At 38.1% G+C, this 17,231-nt stretch overlaps 3 long non-coding RNA genes across 3 annotated transcripts; all 3 read left to right on the top strand.

Annotated features, from left to right (window-relative positions):
- Nucleotides 1–3,804: 3,804 nt before the first annotated feature.
- On the top strand, nt 3,805–4,954 carry LOC127661252 (uncharacterized). The gene is made up of 3 exons (XR_007972750.1): nt 3,805–3,973; nt 4,148–4,213; nt 4,425–4,954. It is a non-coding gene; the product is annotated as an uncharacterized LOC127661252 (long non-coding RNA).
- Nucleotides 4,955–9,562: 4,608 nt separating this feature from the next.
- LOC127661249 (uncharacterized) lies at nt 9,563–10,729 on the top strand. The gene is made up of 3 exons (XR_007972747.1): nt 9,563–9,709; nt 10,102–10,189; nt 10,282–10,729. It is a non-coding gene; the product is annotated as an uncharacterized LOC127661249 (long non-coding RNA).
- A 733-nt stretch (nt 10,730–11,462) lies between these two features.
- On the top strand, nt 11,463–15,765 carry LOC127661250 (uncharacterized). Its single transcript, XR_007972748.1, has 2 exons — nt 11,463–11,746; nt 14,049–15,765. It is a non-coding gene; the product is annotated as an uncharacterized LOC127661250 (long non-coding RNA).
- The last annotated feature ends 1,466 nt before the right edge of the window (nt 15,766–17,231 follow it).

Raw genomic sequence — 17,231 nt, 5'->3', positions numbered from 1 at the left:
CGTGGCCAAAAGTATTGGCAGTGACATACATTTTGTGTTTTGCTAAGTTTGCTGCGTCAGTATTTGTAGATCATTTTTTCACATGTTTCTATGGTGCACTGGAAAACTATGATACGCGTTTCATAAGTTTTAAAGGCTTTTATTAGCAAAAACACTCAATATATTTACATTTTACATTTATGCATTTGGCAGACTGCTTCATTATCCAGCAGTTCACTCTAGCATGCTGCATATCAGCTTACAGGGACAATCCTGACTGATGATCAACTCTGGCGTTAAGTGCCTTGCTCAGAGTTGATCACAATGGTGGTGGACGTGGGGTTAGAACATGTGACCTTCTGATTAACAGGCCTGTGCTTTAGCCACTACGCCACCACCACTCCAATATATGCAAAGAGTCAATATTTACAGTGTTGACCCTTATTCTTCATTACCTCTGCAATTCACTCTGGCATGCTGGATATCAGCTTCTGGGCCAAATCCTGACTGATGATCCATTCTTGCCTTATTAGTGCTCGGAGTTGATCACAATTTGTAGGTTTCTGTTTGTCATTCTTTATTCATGGCAGTGTTTTTGGGCAGAATTGTGAGAGAGCCCACTCCCTGTGATGAAGCGCAACCTCACACATGGATGGTCTCAGGATGCTTCACTGTTTGCACGACACAGGACTCAAGGTAGCGTTCACCTCTTCTTCTCCGGACTATCGATTTTCCAGATGTCCCAAACAGTCGGAAGGGGGCTTCATCAGAGAAAATATCTTTGCACCAGTCTTCTGCTGTCCAATCCTTGTACTTCCTGCAGAATTTCAGTCTGTCCTTGATGGTTTTTCTTGGAGAGAAGTGGCTTCTTTGCTGCCCTTCTTGACACCAGGCCATTGTCCAAAAGTCTTCGCCTCACTGTGCATGCAAATGCACTCACACTAACCTGCTGCCAATATTGAGCAAGATCTGCACTGGTGATGACACAAATCCGTTGCTGACTCCTCAGGAGGAGATGGTCCTGGCAGCTGCTGGACACTCTGGGACGTCCTGAAGCCTTCTTCACTGCAGTTTAATCTCTCTCCTTGAAGTTCTTGATGATCCGGAAAATGGTTCTTTCAGGTGCAATATTCTTTGCAGCAATTTCCTTGCATGTGAGGCCATTTTGATGCCAAGCGATGATGTCAGCACGTCTTTCTTTAGAGGTAACCATTGCGAACAAGAACACAATGATTGGAAGCACTTCTTACCTCCTTTTATAGCAATCAGTCTGCTCTTATAATCATTTTTGATTTCACCTGACTAGTGCTCTTTCACACTTTCCAAGGTGCTACTGATATTAGTGAAATGATGTTAGCTGGTCATTTTGTGTCAGGGCCAAAAAACAGTGAAATTTGGGTTTTTGTGATAAAGTTCATTTTTTTGGCCAATTGAGCTTTTTGCAATTATTTAAAATGCAGCTGATCACTCTGCACAATAATCTAGAAACAATGTGAATCAACACCACAACAACTAAAGCAGAAAACTTTGCAAAACACAAGATTTATGTCTTTGCCAATACTTTTGGCCACTGCTGTACATGTGGAAACCGTGGTATAAGCAGACTCATATCCTTAAATTATTGACCATTAATTCACATCTCGAGGTGTGAAGGCCAAATCACCACGTACTATATTAATACTTAAAATGTTTCGTCAGAGCATGGCAGAGATACAGCACATGAGCAGAGAAAGTATGTGACAGGGATTAGTGTGACAGTTAATCGTTGACGTTGCTTCACAATGCAAAGTGATGAAATTATACAAATTTGGGTATTTGACTCCTATTCCGAGTCCAAATCGTACCATGTTGTGGTACGTGTAACAAAAACACTGTTAGCAACACAGTCACACAGTTCTATTAAACTAAAATATTTCCCAGGACAAATCATTGTTTCCCAGGGCATATAGGAATTTTCTCATTTTACATGACATGACATGTCATGGAAAACTGAATTGCAAAATTCCAGGTTTTCCAGGATGCGTGGGAACCCTGAGAGTCAGGTGGCTGATGGAGGGAATGGAAAGAGATAATGATAATTCTTAACACAATCCCTAAAAATACAAGGATACTGATTTACGTGGCCAAGATTTTTGGTTTATTATATTTAATATTTAATACATCTTTGATACCTCTACCTCACATAGCTCACACTTCCACATCAACACTTTGGAATTTCACTCTTCCAAATTCACATGCAAGACAATGTTTGTACTTAATAAGGATGTAACACATTTTACATTCCTCAACTTTCATAGTTTATATTTATAATATACATTATAATATACATTTGTGATCTACACAATACAGCACATTTTACTCCCTAATCGTCAATACTATATCTGTAACATGTCCCAATGGACAGGAGGACACAACTTCAATGATTCTAAGATAAAATAATATGCACACTTTAAACATGCTCTGCTAAAGTGTAGGCATGCTAGGCAAACATTAATCATGAACAGGCTACCAGATTTATTAAGATAACCTCAGCGCTTTACATTGGAGAGAACGTGACGGTCAACAAGCGTGTTACGACAGTAAGTCACCGTTTGCGGATGCCATACAAATGAACGGGGAGATCCGTAAACTGAGACCTACCTGTCGCGAAATTATCCGCGATTTCTCTTATAAAACAGCAATTTTATCATAGTAAAGTCCACACATAGTGCACTCCAATATGATTTTTACTGTAAAACATATAGAAGATTAGCGGACAGGTGGTCAGTACATTAAGTGACGAAAAAAGCGGTTTATTCAGCACACTAAAGCATCTGCTCCACAGACATCCATTCAAACAGAACAGCCTCTTGTCTCCTTGTCAGCGTCCTGCCCATAGAATGTTTAAATAGGACCGCAGCATTTAATGTATGATATGTGATCAAGACTAATGTGAAGTTTTTAATTGAACTTTATGAACCTTTAAAATTAAGCAAGCACGATTCATATGTTTAAATTGCAAATAAAGTGTATTTTCTTTGGCATTAAACTCATTTCTTTGACTAAAAGCACATTTAAATAAATCTAATACAGCCAGAAAACCTTATTAGTAAAGTGTTACATTCATTTAGTCAACAATCACCATAGTTGCATTAACGTAACCATCTAGCAAATGGCACCTGGAACTAAAAACAACAAAGCTAAGCTAAGCCAAGTCGAGTCGACAGTGATCTATAGATTCATGTTTACATGTGTGGTTAAAAGATGACTGCATGACTAGAACAGTTTGAGCACTTGTAAGATGTGAAATAGTGGCAAAGTGAGGCATAATAGGCTAACATGGTGGTAAAATGTTTGAATGCACAAAATATATTCCTGTTTAGTTCAACTGGTTGTATGGCGCTAGCAACACCAAATGATTCTGCATAAACTAATATATTGTATTGCTTCAACACTTTGGAAATCCTTTTATATAAAACTGTAAATTTAACACTGCAATTAAAATGAGTTTACATATCAATCTATTTTAAACAATACAAACCAAATTTGAGCCGGTACTTGATCTTTTCATACTCTTTTAAATTCTTGAGAAACAGCTGAGCTGTGTGATGCTGTAGAAATGTATTTTTTATTGCTGAAATACATTTTAATGCACTTTGTAATATGACGCTCGAAATAAAAGTTATTCTGAAGCAAACAAACCCTTCATGAGATGGGCAAAGTACAGGTCATAAAGCACCTGTGTGCATAAGTTAAGAAATGTACTGAGAAAACAAAACTAATAGCAGAATGGAAAGTAAACTGCTTCATCGACTGATATCACAGAAACTGGCCTGATGAGTTTGATTTTCTCTCTTTATCAGCTATGATTAGATTTGGGTGTGGAGATGATTCCAAGACTTTCCAGGACAACCTCTGCCCCAGAACACGTGGAGGAGTGTTGCAGTATAAATTACAGTAGGCAGCTCTTCAAGCCATTTCAAAGCCTTTTGATAAAAGAACAACATAACAAAAGGTAAGAAATTTGGTTTTTAGTTTTGCTATTTTGACTAATTAATCTAATCTGTGCTTGAAGTTTTGCTCAATTGTTTTTATTTTTTAAACTAACATCACACTCTTAAATGACTTTGAATGGTCAATTTTGCTTGTCACTGTGTGTGTAACCTGAAAAACCACGAAACGACTGTAGCTTCACAGGTCTGTGGCGATGCCTCTGTGAGGACGTCATGAAAAACAGATCTGCTGGTACTAATGGGTGAGTATAATCGAATAATCCCCAATAAGCACCAGTCACCAATTAGCCTTGCAAAGCCAAAGTGATGCATCTATCTTTCAGTGTTGGCGTAGTTACAGTGTTTTGACTTTTTAGAGTAAATATAATTTAAATTCCATATCCATTATCCCATTACATAATTTACAAAATGTCGTATTATAACTCCGATGATAATGTTTGTTTTGTTATATAGATGGCGAAGGAGTTCCTGCTGCCAGGGGCAGGACATCTGACCAAGTGCCAATCAAAGGATGACCTCAGCACTTATAGGAGTCATCACCTTTGTTTTGCGCTGGTGCCCAGATGAGCAGAAACCTATTCCTGTAATGCTAATGCTGTAATGCTAATGCTGTAATGCTAATGCTGTAATGCGCTGAAGTCTTGAAAGTGTGAAGAAGCTCTTGAAATATATGATGATGTATGATGCACGTTGTGCAAAAAAAGTGACGTTGTAGAAATGGAACATTTCTGTAACTTGGTTTACTTGGTTGGGGGACCAATAGTTTAAAACATACCCCATCAAATTTAAAAAATAAATAAATGTTAAAATTGAAGAATAATAAGCAAATCTGTAACTTAATATAATATTGTATCCAGGGTGCAAATGACACAGTGACTTTTGGGTTAGTGTCTGATCAATTGTATTAAGTGTAAATGACTATCTGGACTATAAAACAACATAAATTGCACAACAATGTAACCTAACCCCGTTATCTTGTTCTCTCCTTGCAATTTATTTTTTAATTAATAAACAAAAATGTTAAGACTTGTTGTCTCTCAGTTGTACAAGTTCAAGCTTGTATTTTCTACAGTTAAGTGATCGCAATTGATACACAAAGTTAGAACATCTTAAAGCACTGAACCATATAAACTTAAAATGCACATTAGAGATAAATAATCTTAGCTATGTTATATTTTTGGTGCTAAGTCGAGCTGTACAAACTGTACAAAAATCCTCCCATCCACATTTCTAGAGGCCCTTCTGCTCAAACTAGATAAGTGAGCGTTAATTGCAAGCTCAGTGAAGTTCAAGGTTGTTTGCTGGAATTTTCTTATCCTGAAACTGCTACTCCTTTTCTCTTCTCATGATGTCAGGAGCAAAGTGTGCACACTTGTGTCTCTCAGTTCTCTTGCCACTGCACTTGAGAATGATTAATTAGCTCAAACATAACTTAAGAAAATAAATAGCTTCTACTCAGAATCGTAGACTACATATGTTTTTTATAACATTTTGAGCTTTACTTCATTTGCATTAATGTGAACAACACAAAATATCAATTATAAGGTGAACTTAGAGTGATGCATTAGTCAATGAATAATTGTGAGTTCCTTGAACTTCTTTGGCGTAAAAATCCATAAAAATTAAGATTGTAAGTACTACTACTACTACGATCAAGTACAGAACCGAGGTTGTGGGAATACACATAAGCCCTATGCACTTAAATAATTTAAGCACATTTGTTTGGCCAAAAGGAACTTATTGGAGCATTTAAGGAATTAATAGAGATTTTACCTCTTTGAAGTTGGCACACCATATAATAAAATAATCACCAAAACTATTTCATTCTTTTGTGCTGTGTTTGTGCTAGTTAGGTGTTTGAGATATTAAGCATTCTTTTAAGGCTGTGTGACGTCACTCTCCACCACATCTCGCTCAAATCGATCCAAACCGGTGCTGGTCGTTTGTGCTCGGTTTGTGCCGTTAAAACAAACGTTGTAACTATTTCCCTTCCTTAGATATAGCAAAAAGGTTTTCGGGAGTGGTGACGTCATCCCAGGTTATCTAAATCGCTCCAAACCAGTGTCATTCGTTTGTACTCGATTTGTGATGGTTTGTGCCGTTAAAATGAACACTTTATCTATTTCCATTCCTTAGAAATAACAAATATGAATCGGGGCTGTGACGTCACTTTCCAAACTTTGTCCTCCAAATCTTTCCAAACCGGTGTCATTCGTTTGTGCTCGATTTTGTGCCGGTTTGTGCCGTTGAAAGAAACAATATAACTAATTCCATTACAAAGAAATAACAAAATTATCTCCCGGATCTGTGACGTCAGTCCTGCCTTTACCTCATCTCATCCAATGTGCTCATTTTCTGACTCGTTGGTTTGTGCTCGCTCGGTGCAGGTTTCTTACCGTTGCTGTCATTTACGTTCATTGTCATTATTTTTTAATATTGACAGTTTGATCATTGCAGTTGTAGCGCAGCCACATAAGGGATGAATATTTATATCGCTGTTAATTACCCTAATTATGCTTGTAAGACACCTGTTATGTTCTAACTATTCTTCCTGCGTTTACTGCCAAGATAAGTGTTTGAGATCCCGTTTTACTCACGCGAGAGTTCTGTCGCGTAGCTCCAAGGAATTCCCAGTGACGTCACTCCAAATCAGCTGGGTGACTTTTTCTTCCCTTTAAATGGAGCCGGGAAACCGGCGTTCAGGACGACACGTTGATGCTCAAGCGATCGATCGCGCGAAAAACCTCCGCCAAGGCTGTTACAGACTGTGCACAGAAAGACACTGTGGGATTATCTTTTTTGTTGATTTTTCACCTTTGGATTTCGTCACAGAACAGCGCTGCTTCACATCGAGCTCACGGACTTAACACAACCTCCGGTGAGGCCGATTCAACACACACACACACACACACACACACACACACACACACACACACACACACACACACACACACACACACACACACACACACACACACACACACACACACACACACACACACACAAACAAATAAACAGGACATTGTACGGGACTCATAGTCATTTCATCTACTTTTCATTTATTATTTATTATTTATTTTTTGCTTTCTTGTTTGTCTTTTGTACATTTATATGTATATATATATATATATATGTCTGGATTCACTTTGATGTTTTTTCTTATTGTAAATACACCTTGGGTTTAAATTGAATTGTTGTCTTCCTAGCCTTCTTTTTTTTATATATAAACTTCATCACCTTACAAACTTAGGGTCAAGACCGTATTATTTTTGTGTATCATCTCCTATAAATCTAGGCTGAGCGTTACACAGTAACTTCAAGCTTCAAATCCAAATCACATGCCCTGTATTTGTGAGTGCGGTAAAGTTAGTTTTATATTTGACATTCTTGACAAACTCTCCATGCAAATCCCATTTTAAAGCCAAACTAACCTGGACATGCATGAATAGAGTTTCTTTGCTGATAGCACAAAGCTGAATTAAAATAAATAAATAAATAAATAAATAGATATAAATTTTGTTAGCCCTATAAATCATTTAAACAATTTAACCATTTGATATTATGACATCACAACAAATATGAATTGTTTCCCTTTCATGACACAAGACTCTGTTTGTGGAATTTACAATCTATATGTGTTCAAATAAATATAGTGTAAATGTTTGTAATATTATAACTCCATTAAACTCAATGACCGTTTGACCAAGAGGCATGAAACCACTGTAAAACATTCAGAATATTATTCTTATTATAGCACAAGACTCGTTTTTGGGAGTACACGTTCAGTCCTTTTTTTTTTACAGATTCAATTATCCCTATAAATCTATTAAACTCAGTGACTATAGAATCATAATATCTGTTTAAAAAGTACTTTTTATTATTATTTAGTATATTTTATATTTGTAATTATTTTATTTATTTCATAATTCTATATTCATAGAATACAATAATGAATAACAATCTGTTTTTAACTAATAACATGCAAATTATTGTATTGTTGAATACATCAAAAATTCACAGTGTAGGTTGGAAAATGTATTTGAAGCCCTAAGCTAATGACAGCCAGGAGTTGGCAAACCTGGCATCCAGTTAATGAAACGAGATTGGAGGTGTGGGTTAGAGATACTTTGACTTACAAAAAGCACAAAAATATTTTGAGTTTGCTATTCACAAGAAGCATCTGCTGATGTGAACCATGCCTTGCAAAAAAGAGATCTCAGAAGACCTACGAACAAGAAGTTTTGCTTTGCATCCAGCTGAAAAGGGTTACTAAGTTATCTAGAAGAGCTATTCCTCTGTCCACAGTTAGACAAATTGTATATAAATGCAGATGATTCACAGAATGCTCAATGAGGTAAACAAGAACCCTAGAGTGACAGATGAAGACTTGAAGGAATCATTGAACTGGTTAACATCTCTGTTCATGAGTCTACTATACAGAAAACATTAAACAGGTATGGTGTTCATGGCAGGACATCATGAAGGAAGCTGCTGTCTTCCAACTAAAACATTGCTGCACACCTGAAGTTTGCCACAGACCCTTTTGACACTCCACAACACTACTGGGAAAATGTTTTGTGGACTGATGAAACTAATGTTGAATTGTTTGGGAAGAACACACAGCACTACGTATGGCATAAAAAGGGCACCGCATGCCAACATGAAAACATCATCCCAACGGCGGAGTATAGTGGAGGGAGCATCTTGATTTGGGGCTACTTTGCTGCTTCAGGGCCTGGACCGCTTCACAGCATCGAGGGGAAAAATTCATTCCCATTTTTATTAAGATATCCTACAGGATAAGGTCAGGGTGGCTAAAGCTCAGTAGAAGTTGGGAGATGCAGCAGGACAATGACCCTAAACATCAAAGTAAATCCACTACAGAATGATTCAGAAAAAGGAGTGTCCCAGTCAGAGCCCAGACATTAACCCAATAGAGATACTGAGGAATGACCTCAAGAGAGACGTTCACACAAGATATCTTAAAAATATGTCTGAGCTGAAGCAGTTCTGTAAGGAAGAATGTCTTCTAAACATTGTGCAGGTCTAATCTATTATCTGCATCTACCGGAAACACTTGGTTGGAGTTATTGCTGCCAAAGGAGTAATCGACCAGTTATTACATCCAAGGGTTCACTTACTTTTTCCACAGCACTGTGAATGCTTAATAAAGACATGAATGATTATAATGGTTTGTGTGTTGTTAGCTTAAGCACATTGTGTTTGTCTATACGTGTGACGTTGATGAAGATGAGATCACATTGTATAACCAATGAATCCAGAAAACCAGCTAATTCCAAAGGGTTCACATACTTTTTTGTGAATCCAACACATCCTTTTTTTTATAGGTGTTTCAAACAAGTAAGTGTGCATCTATTAGATTATCTGAAGATTATGTTGTCCAACAACAAGAATATGAACACACAGACGTTATTTAGATTGATCTTTCTCAGGCCGGTTCTCTCAGCTAAAAGCGATTGAGATGCAGTTATACAGAATACTCCTCATATAAAGGCAGATTGCAATAAGACAAAACACAAGGGAACCTTCCCTTTACTGAGAGCTGGAAGGAGGCGAGAAGAGGGAGGAGTGTAACATGAGATGCTGACGGGATGGATTTCGTATGTTTAAAAGAGAGAGGAAGCAGAAATCAGTCCTTTCTATCCTGCAGACGTTCTTGTCTGAAATGGAGCGGAGATGGCCCACTTGTATGCTGTGATCTGGTTTGCAACATTCTGGTGAGTAATCTCTATATATCTGTTATTTATAACCAAAAGTTGTAACAATGGCAAACCTTATTTTGTATTTTAAACTTTTAGTTTTCTCTTTACGAGCTACGTAATGAGGAAGTCTTGCTTGTGTAATGCATTGAACAGTATCAAATTTCATGAAGAGATTTAGAGACCTTTACTGCAGTCCAGAACTCCATAAAGATCCATTATTCATCTGATTAAATAGCTTTAAATGATAAAAACGTTCTGGTTGATAGACAAATGCATGCTCGTATGTAGTCACACCCTTTGCGATTGTCTGCCAAATCATTGCTGAGTAAAATCAGACATGTAAGTCATGGATTTAGAGCTTTGCAGGAAGTATTTACACAAAAATGAATCTTTCTTTTCATTTTTAGTTGCCACCGGGTGACTGCATTCAAGTTGAGACTCTACGCTGCCTAAGGATCTCTTTGACATTGCGTCACATGCTTGCATGTTCTTTTTGTAAGTCGCTGCCCTTAATTGAATTTTTTTGTGTTGTCTGAGATGAGCTCTATTTGAAGTTTAGATATAACAATGTGGTACTTTCTTTGTAGATTTTAAGGAGGAGAGGAGGAGATCCCAACTGCCAAGGGATTCGGGCACTCGGGTCCATTGCCCTGTCCCAGTGGATGCTGTGTTGTTTTCATTCTGATGTTAGGATGAGAGCTACGATGTGTCTCTGGCCGGGGTTCAGTGGACCTGCAGTGGACAGCGCCAGGTCCAAAATGACCTGCCAATGAAGCGCCAGAAAACTAGAAGCAACCGAAAACCGAAAAGCCGACAAAACTATCCCCCATTACCTTTTTCCCTTGGTCGGCTTCTGGTTGTCTGTTGCTTGGTTGGCGGGTTATGGGGATGATCTGCTGTAAAACAACCTGTTTTTAATATAAATTGTGTGTTTTTTTTGTTTTTTTTTTACGAAGGCTGTGTGCAAATTTTCAAAAGTAAAAATAATATATAAAAAAACAAACAATAAAAATGGAAAAACATGATGAACTGAAATTAATGTCTGTGTTTCTTTTATTCTAGAGTAAAATAATGCAAGTCTCTATTAAGGGTAGGTTAACCTAATATATCCAAATAATCAAGCATGTAACGAAGTTTCAAAACCCTTCAGTGTGCTGTATGCAATGAGGAAGCACTGAAGAACTATTTTACCAAGAAACCAAAACTGAGAGCACCATCAAAAGTAGGTCACAGTTGTAAACAAAACCACAGACCTCGCCCTGCTGATCTTAGAGGAATAAAGTGCCCTGACTCCAAGACAACATCTCCCAAAAGATCCTCTGATATGTCTTTTCACACTGTATATCTACTATTGTATTGTAAGTATCCTATATATTAGGGCTGTTATGTAAACTACGATAAAATGCTCTCTCATGCACTGAGAAACACAAATAAAGGCTGCTGTTACCCTTCCTAGAGAGGGATGGGCAGATTGCCAAATAAATATTTCTAACGGCCTTTTCCGTGCAAACTCAATGAGGAACTTGCTGAGATAATTAAACAAAGGGCAGAATGGAAAGTACCAGCATATTCTGATGTTGCAGAAACGACTGTACTGATCTCAGTGCAGTTAAACACTCCCTGTCTTTACGGCTGTGAATAGGATTCAGGTATGGCACACAGATTCCAGACCTTCTGAAGCTCAATCCATGTCAGGTGAGGGTGGGGCTGTTTACCAGTATAAAATACAAGAGGACACAGGCATCGGAAAGTTTTTTTGGCACGGGGTGCTTCAGGTTAGGACGATATACACATCATGAACACGCAATGAGGGCATCAGAGAACCATGTCTCCCTGGGGATCATGTCTATTGCCACACACACACACACACACACACACGTTGGTCTACCTTTACAGGATTGGCCGGCGGTGCAGATCACCTCATGTTGTACTGTACTGTAAAGGGGCGTGAACTGCAGAGGAAAAGTATAAATAAAGGACACAGCATATCTGCATTATTTATAAACTGCATAAAACCATTCTGCTCTTAACCTTAAAGAAATCATCACCATGGTAAGATAATTATCTTCTTATTAGGAAAATATAAGCGTTTATTACGTATAATATTACGTTTGTTTTTACTTAAAAGCATAATCAAAACATGTTTTTTGAAATAAGTACAAAAAGTGCAGGTATAGCAGTTAACTTGCTTATTACAACAAATGCCAAAACTATCAGTTCTTATTTTCATGCATCCTCTCCTTCTGTTGTTAAATAAGTATTAAAGTATTAAAATGAGTTTCAATTACATATTAATGACATTGCATGAAATTAAAACTTAATGAGAGAATCTGTTATGTGTGTGTGTAATTGTTAAAATTACACACACACACACACACACACACACACACACACACACACACACACACACACACACATACATATACATACATACACACACACACACACACACACACACTAAGCATGCATTATTTAAAATATTCATCTTTTGTTTGTGCATATGCACGTCAAAGTGCAGAACATCATTTCTTTTCCACCCTTATTGTAAAGAGTTGTTTATCAAGTCAAGTTGAGTGCGTGCCAGGGGTTTTCCTATCTCAGGTCTTAGGTGGAGTCTTCTAGAACTTTTATTGTTTCATTTGGAGCATCAAAGTTTCAAGCTTTCATGAATTTTTCTTACCGGTCCGTGATGGTAAGTAAGGTTTTGGAATTCATGTGTATGAATTCTGAATTTGCCGTGCAAAGATATAATATAAAGAATGCTAATGTAATAAAATGATGCATTTTTTGTTGTTGTGCAAAATAAAAAAATACAAAATAATTGATACTTACAATGCAATAGTAGATATACTGTGTGAAAATAAATCTAATTATCTGAATGCATGGTACAACACTGCTTTCTGTAGAGGAAATGTGTCTAACTATATGTGTTATGTTAAACCAGGCCTACATAATATATATAAACTACTAAAAATGTCTCTATTGATATGTGGTTCTCAACTGGTGGGTCGCAGGTCTGTAATGATCTTGAACAACATGAAAAAACATTGCTAAATGCAAATATTATAATGCAACTAACCATATAATTGCACACAGTTTGGATCATAGATATACACATGTAGATACCTCATTCGGCTGGTGTGAGACCCATCTTATAATAACTGTACTTTCTGGTTGCAAATTTTCAATATGTTTTTCATGTTTTATTGATCTGTAACTTTCATTGGAGTTTGCTACAAAATCATCAAATGGGATTTTTTTCCATTATTAACTGTTGTTAAACTTTGCAAGCATTTTTAAATCTACAATTGTAAACATCATAAATAAAAAGTGGCTTACTTAATGTAAATGATCTATACTACACTGTCATGGGTGGCCTGGGTAACTCAGCGAGTATTGATGCTGACTATCACACCTGGAGTCGTGAGTTTGAATCCAGGGGGTGCTGAGTGACTCCAGCCAGGTGTCCTAAGCAACCAAATTGGTTCAGTTGCTAGTGAGGGTTTTCATAGTTTCATAGACACAGACAGGGCCTTATTAATGCACGGGCTTACTGGGGCTTAAGCCCCGGGGCCCGCGACAGCAGGGGGGCCCAGTCGCTGCATCCTCCACCATATTCTCCCCCGTCGACGTTCTCGGGAAGTCGCGCATGAAAACTCGTTCATCGTGAGACACTGATGTTAACACAGAGCAGGTGCGCAATGGTTAAATCAGTCCGTGTAGCGCATGGTGATTGACACGGGACTTTTAAGTATAAAGAAGTCAGAAAAACACCGGGGACTTTTATTTTGAAAATAAGAAAAAACTATCCGCAACTACTGACATCATTTTTGCCTTTACATGTTATAATGATTAGTGGTGATATATGATGTAATAACAAACATGTGATTTGATTAAACTAATATATTGGGGATGTTTTTGGTGCTAGATTATATGGTTATGACATATCCATTCTTTGCATTTATGATCACTAGTCCCAACCACATTTATTAGAAGCTTAAAGCATCAGACAGTGCTCTGATGATCAACATTATTCAGTATGTAAGTGCAATTTTCATTTGGAAGTTTTATACAGTACATAATGTATAAGTGTGGTTAGGATAGCAAAATAAATCGGCTGGTAAATCAAACATCTGCTGTTTGTTTATGCATTTATGAAGCTGTCATCAAAATTGCAACTTGCCGTGCATATGCATATGCTGTTCGTGGTTGGAATTTAAGGACATCTTTGTTTACTTTTGTATGATTAGCAAATCTAATACTGTGCTGGGCTCCCACTTGATGTCCAGTGTACAATCTGGTGATAACCTGCTCAATATTTAACTGAGTCACAATGTTTGCCCTCCATCAACAGATCTTACTGGAGGGGAGTGAAGAGGACGACAACGACGATGACGACAATGATGATGATGATGGAGGTGCTGGAGTAGGCGTCTGCTGCCAAGGGTAGACAAACACTCCACACCCAGATGCAGCCAGTGTTGAGAAAGGACACAATAGACACGCTGGATCCGTGAACTGTGTTGATTTGTTGATACAAACCAGTAGCCAAACACACAGTTCCTGTCGTGACTAAGGCAATGCCGTCGCGACCCAAAAAAACCTCCCCGCGCCATACGTATCAATGGCGAAACCTGACTGTAGACCTTAATGGAACATTCCTCCATGGAAACGATGGATCTCGCAACTTCTCTGCTGTACAGTGGCAGTAACATCGGTTTTCTTCAGAATGGCTCTGCTTTTGAGTCTGTTTGTGCAACCCTGAAGAGACCATGGAGAGAAAACCATGCTGTTATCGATACCTTGATTTCGTCTTGATTGCTGCAATGCCCTTTTCATTAGACTACCATCCAGATCTTCTAAGTTGAATTGAAAAATGCACATACATTTCAGAATTTCTTACCATTTGGAGTTTGGAGCATCTTGTGTGAACTCCTTGAGGCCACGTCCATACGAATCAGTTTGCTGTTTCGTAATGTCATTGTTTTCCAAAGTATGTGTTTTCGACTCAATGTGGATGAGAACCGTAACCGTATATCAAAATTAATGCATTCCAAATTAAAGCGTATTAATGTGGACGTGGCCCCAGAAATAGTGCAGAATCGTAAATATTTCTTCTTCACGTCATTACTTTTCTTTTCTTTTTCTTAAAACCCTAAAACTTCCTGTTTATTTAGCAAGGTAGTTATGGTATGTTTTTTTATTGATCCAGGGATAATATCCTTTCTGTTTCTCCTTTCACAATTTATCTTAATTTTCTTCTTAATAAGAAATACATGTAGGGTGGTGATAACCTGAAGGGAGCTGCTGGTCCAAAGGTGGGAAGATTGTGATTTCATAATCTTCCAAAATCACCATTGTGCTCTTGAGCAAGGCACACACCTCCAAGTTATTTCAGCAGGATTGACTGCTCCTGCAAAAGGTCTACTGAAGTCAATTTAGAAGCGTCCATTAAATGACAAACAAACAGATATGGGCTGGAAGGGCATTTCTACTTGAATTTATTTAATGGATGCCGTTTGCTCGAATATATGTAGGGAGGTCAATGCCCCTATTCCAGCCCAGGTGTATTTGTTGTAAAGATATTTTAAGACTATGGTTGCCTGGTCCATGAAACTCTCCAGTATAACTAGCAGAAGGTTGCTGGAGCAGCAGAGATCAGGGTTAGAGGTCAAAGACCACTGTTTTTCCTTTTATCTTGAGACCTTTGATGCCACAATAACGGCACTCAGCCATAGAGAGCATGCTTAGAGCGAGATGACATGCTCACCGGGACAGGATCTACATGTACAACTCTGTTTCAAAACCTAGTGAGCTGTCGCATTTTAAGGCGCCAAACTATTAGAATCAATTACAAGTTGAGTCTCCTATGCTAGGTTTTGAAACAGATGCCATTTCTGCAGGTTGTGCATACATAGTGGAATCCGCCGGTTCTGATATCCTGCAAACACACACTTACACCAACATCACACACTGCTGAATGACCATACATGGTTGTTATTGCAGTGCTGTTGAACACAAGTTACAGATGTAATTTGCATGTAATCAGATGAACTGACACTCATACTGAACACGGTCCGAATCAAAGGACTTAGGACTAGCACAAAGTGAAGGCCACCTGATATGGAGGCCCTCATATCCTATTGAGCTCTCATTTTTGTTCTTGGTTATGTGGCATGGGGATTGTTAGAATGTCATGACTGCAGAATGTCGTCTCGCTTTCTAATGAGCTACACGGAAACCCCCCATAAATAAAGTATGTTGTGTGAAAACGAGTGTCTTTTACTTTTTGAAGCCAGTGCACAAGTTTACAGTCATTCAACCAATACAGATGCAATACAAAGGGACTAGATATATTTCCCAGACTAGTGCAACATTTAAGACTTACCAACACTGTATAATAGACACAATACATCCATAATAATACACAATATACACAATATGAATATCAGAAGTTTTACAATCTACAAATCAGCATCAAGATGGCAGCAGTTCAATTGAGTGTTAATGGAAACAAGCAACTGTAAGTTAGTCTGTCCTATGTAGCAGTGAGCTATATAGTTTAATTACTATATTAACAAACAGAAATAATAAGTAAAATGTTTACTCTGGTGGCTGTAGCTCAGTTGGTAGAGCGGGTAGGCTGATAATCGCAGGGTTGGTGGTTTGATTCCCAGCCCACACGACTCCACATGCCCAAGTGTCCTTGGGCAAGACACTGAACACCAAGTTGCTCCCAATGGCAGGCTAGTGCCTTACATGGCAGCTCTGCCATCATTGGTGTGTGAATGGGTGAATGAGATACAGTGTAAAGTGCTTTGAATACTGCTAACTTTAAAAAAGCACTATATAATTGCAGAAATAGAATAGAAATATTTCTAATGGCCTTTTCAGTGCAAACTCAATGAGGAACTTGCTGAGATAATTAAACAAAGGGCAGAATGGAAAGTACCAGCATATTCTGATGTTGCAGAAACGACTGTACTGATCTCAGTGCAGTTAAACACTCCCTGTCTTTACGGCTGTGAATAGGATTCAGGTATGGCACACAGATTCCAGACCTTCTGAAGCTCAATCCCTGCCAGGTGAGGGTGAGGCTGTTTACCAGTATAAAATACAAGAGGACACAGGCATCGGAAAGTTTTTTTGGCACGGGGTGCTGCAGGTTAGGACGATATACACATCATGAACACGCAATGAGGGCATCAGAGAACCATGTCTCCCTGGGGATCATGTCTATTGCCACACACACTGTTGTGTTTCCATGTTTTATGGGGACTTTCCATAGACATAATGGTTTTTATACTGTACAAACTTTATATTCTATCCCCTAAACCTAACCCTACCCCTAAACCTAACCCTCACAGAAAACTTTCTGCATTTTTACATTTTCAAAAAACATAATTTAGTATGATTTATAAGCTGTTTTCCTCATGGGGACCGACAAAATGTCCCCACATGGTCAAAAATTTCAGGTTTTACTATCCTTATGGGGACATTTGGTCCCCACAAAGTGATAAATGCACGCTCACACACA

The sequence above is a fragment of the Xyrauchen texanus genome, chromosome 21, assembly GCF_025860055.1.
Source record: "Xyrauchen texanus isolate HMW12.3.18 chromosome 21, RBS_HiC_50CHRs, whole genome shotgun sequence".
NCBI classification, from domain to species: Eukaryota; Metazoa; Chordata; class Actinopteri; order Cypriniformes; family Catostomidae; genus Xyrauchen; species Xyrauchen texanus.
This window is presented reverse-complemented; position numbering and strand designations above follow the sequence as displayed.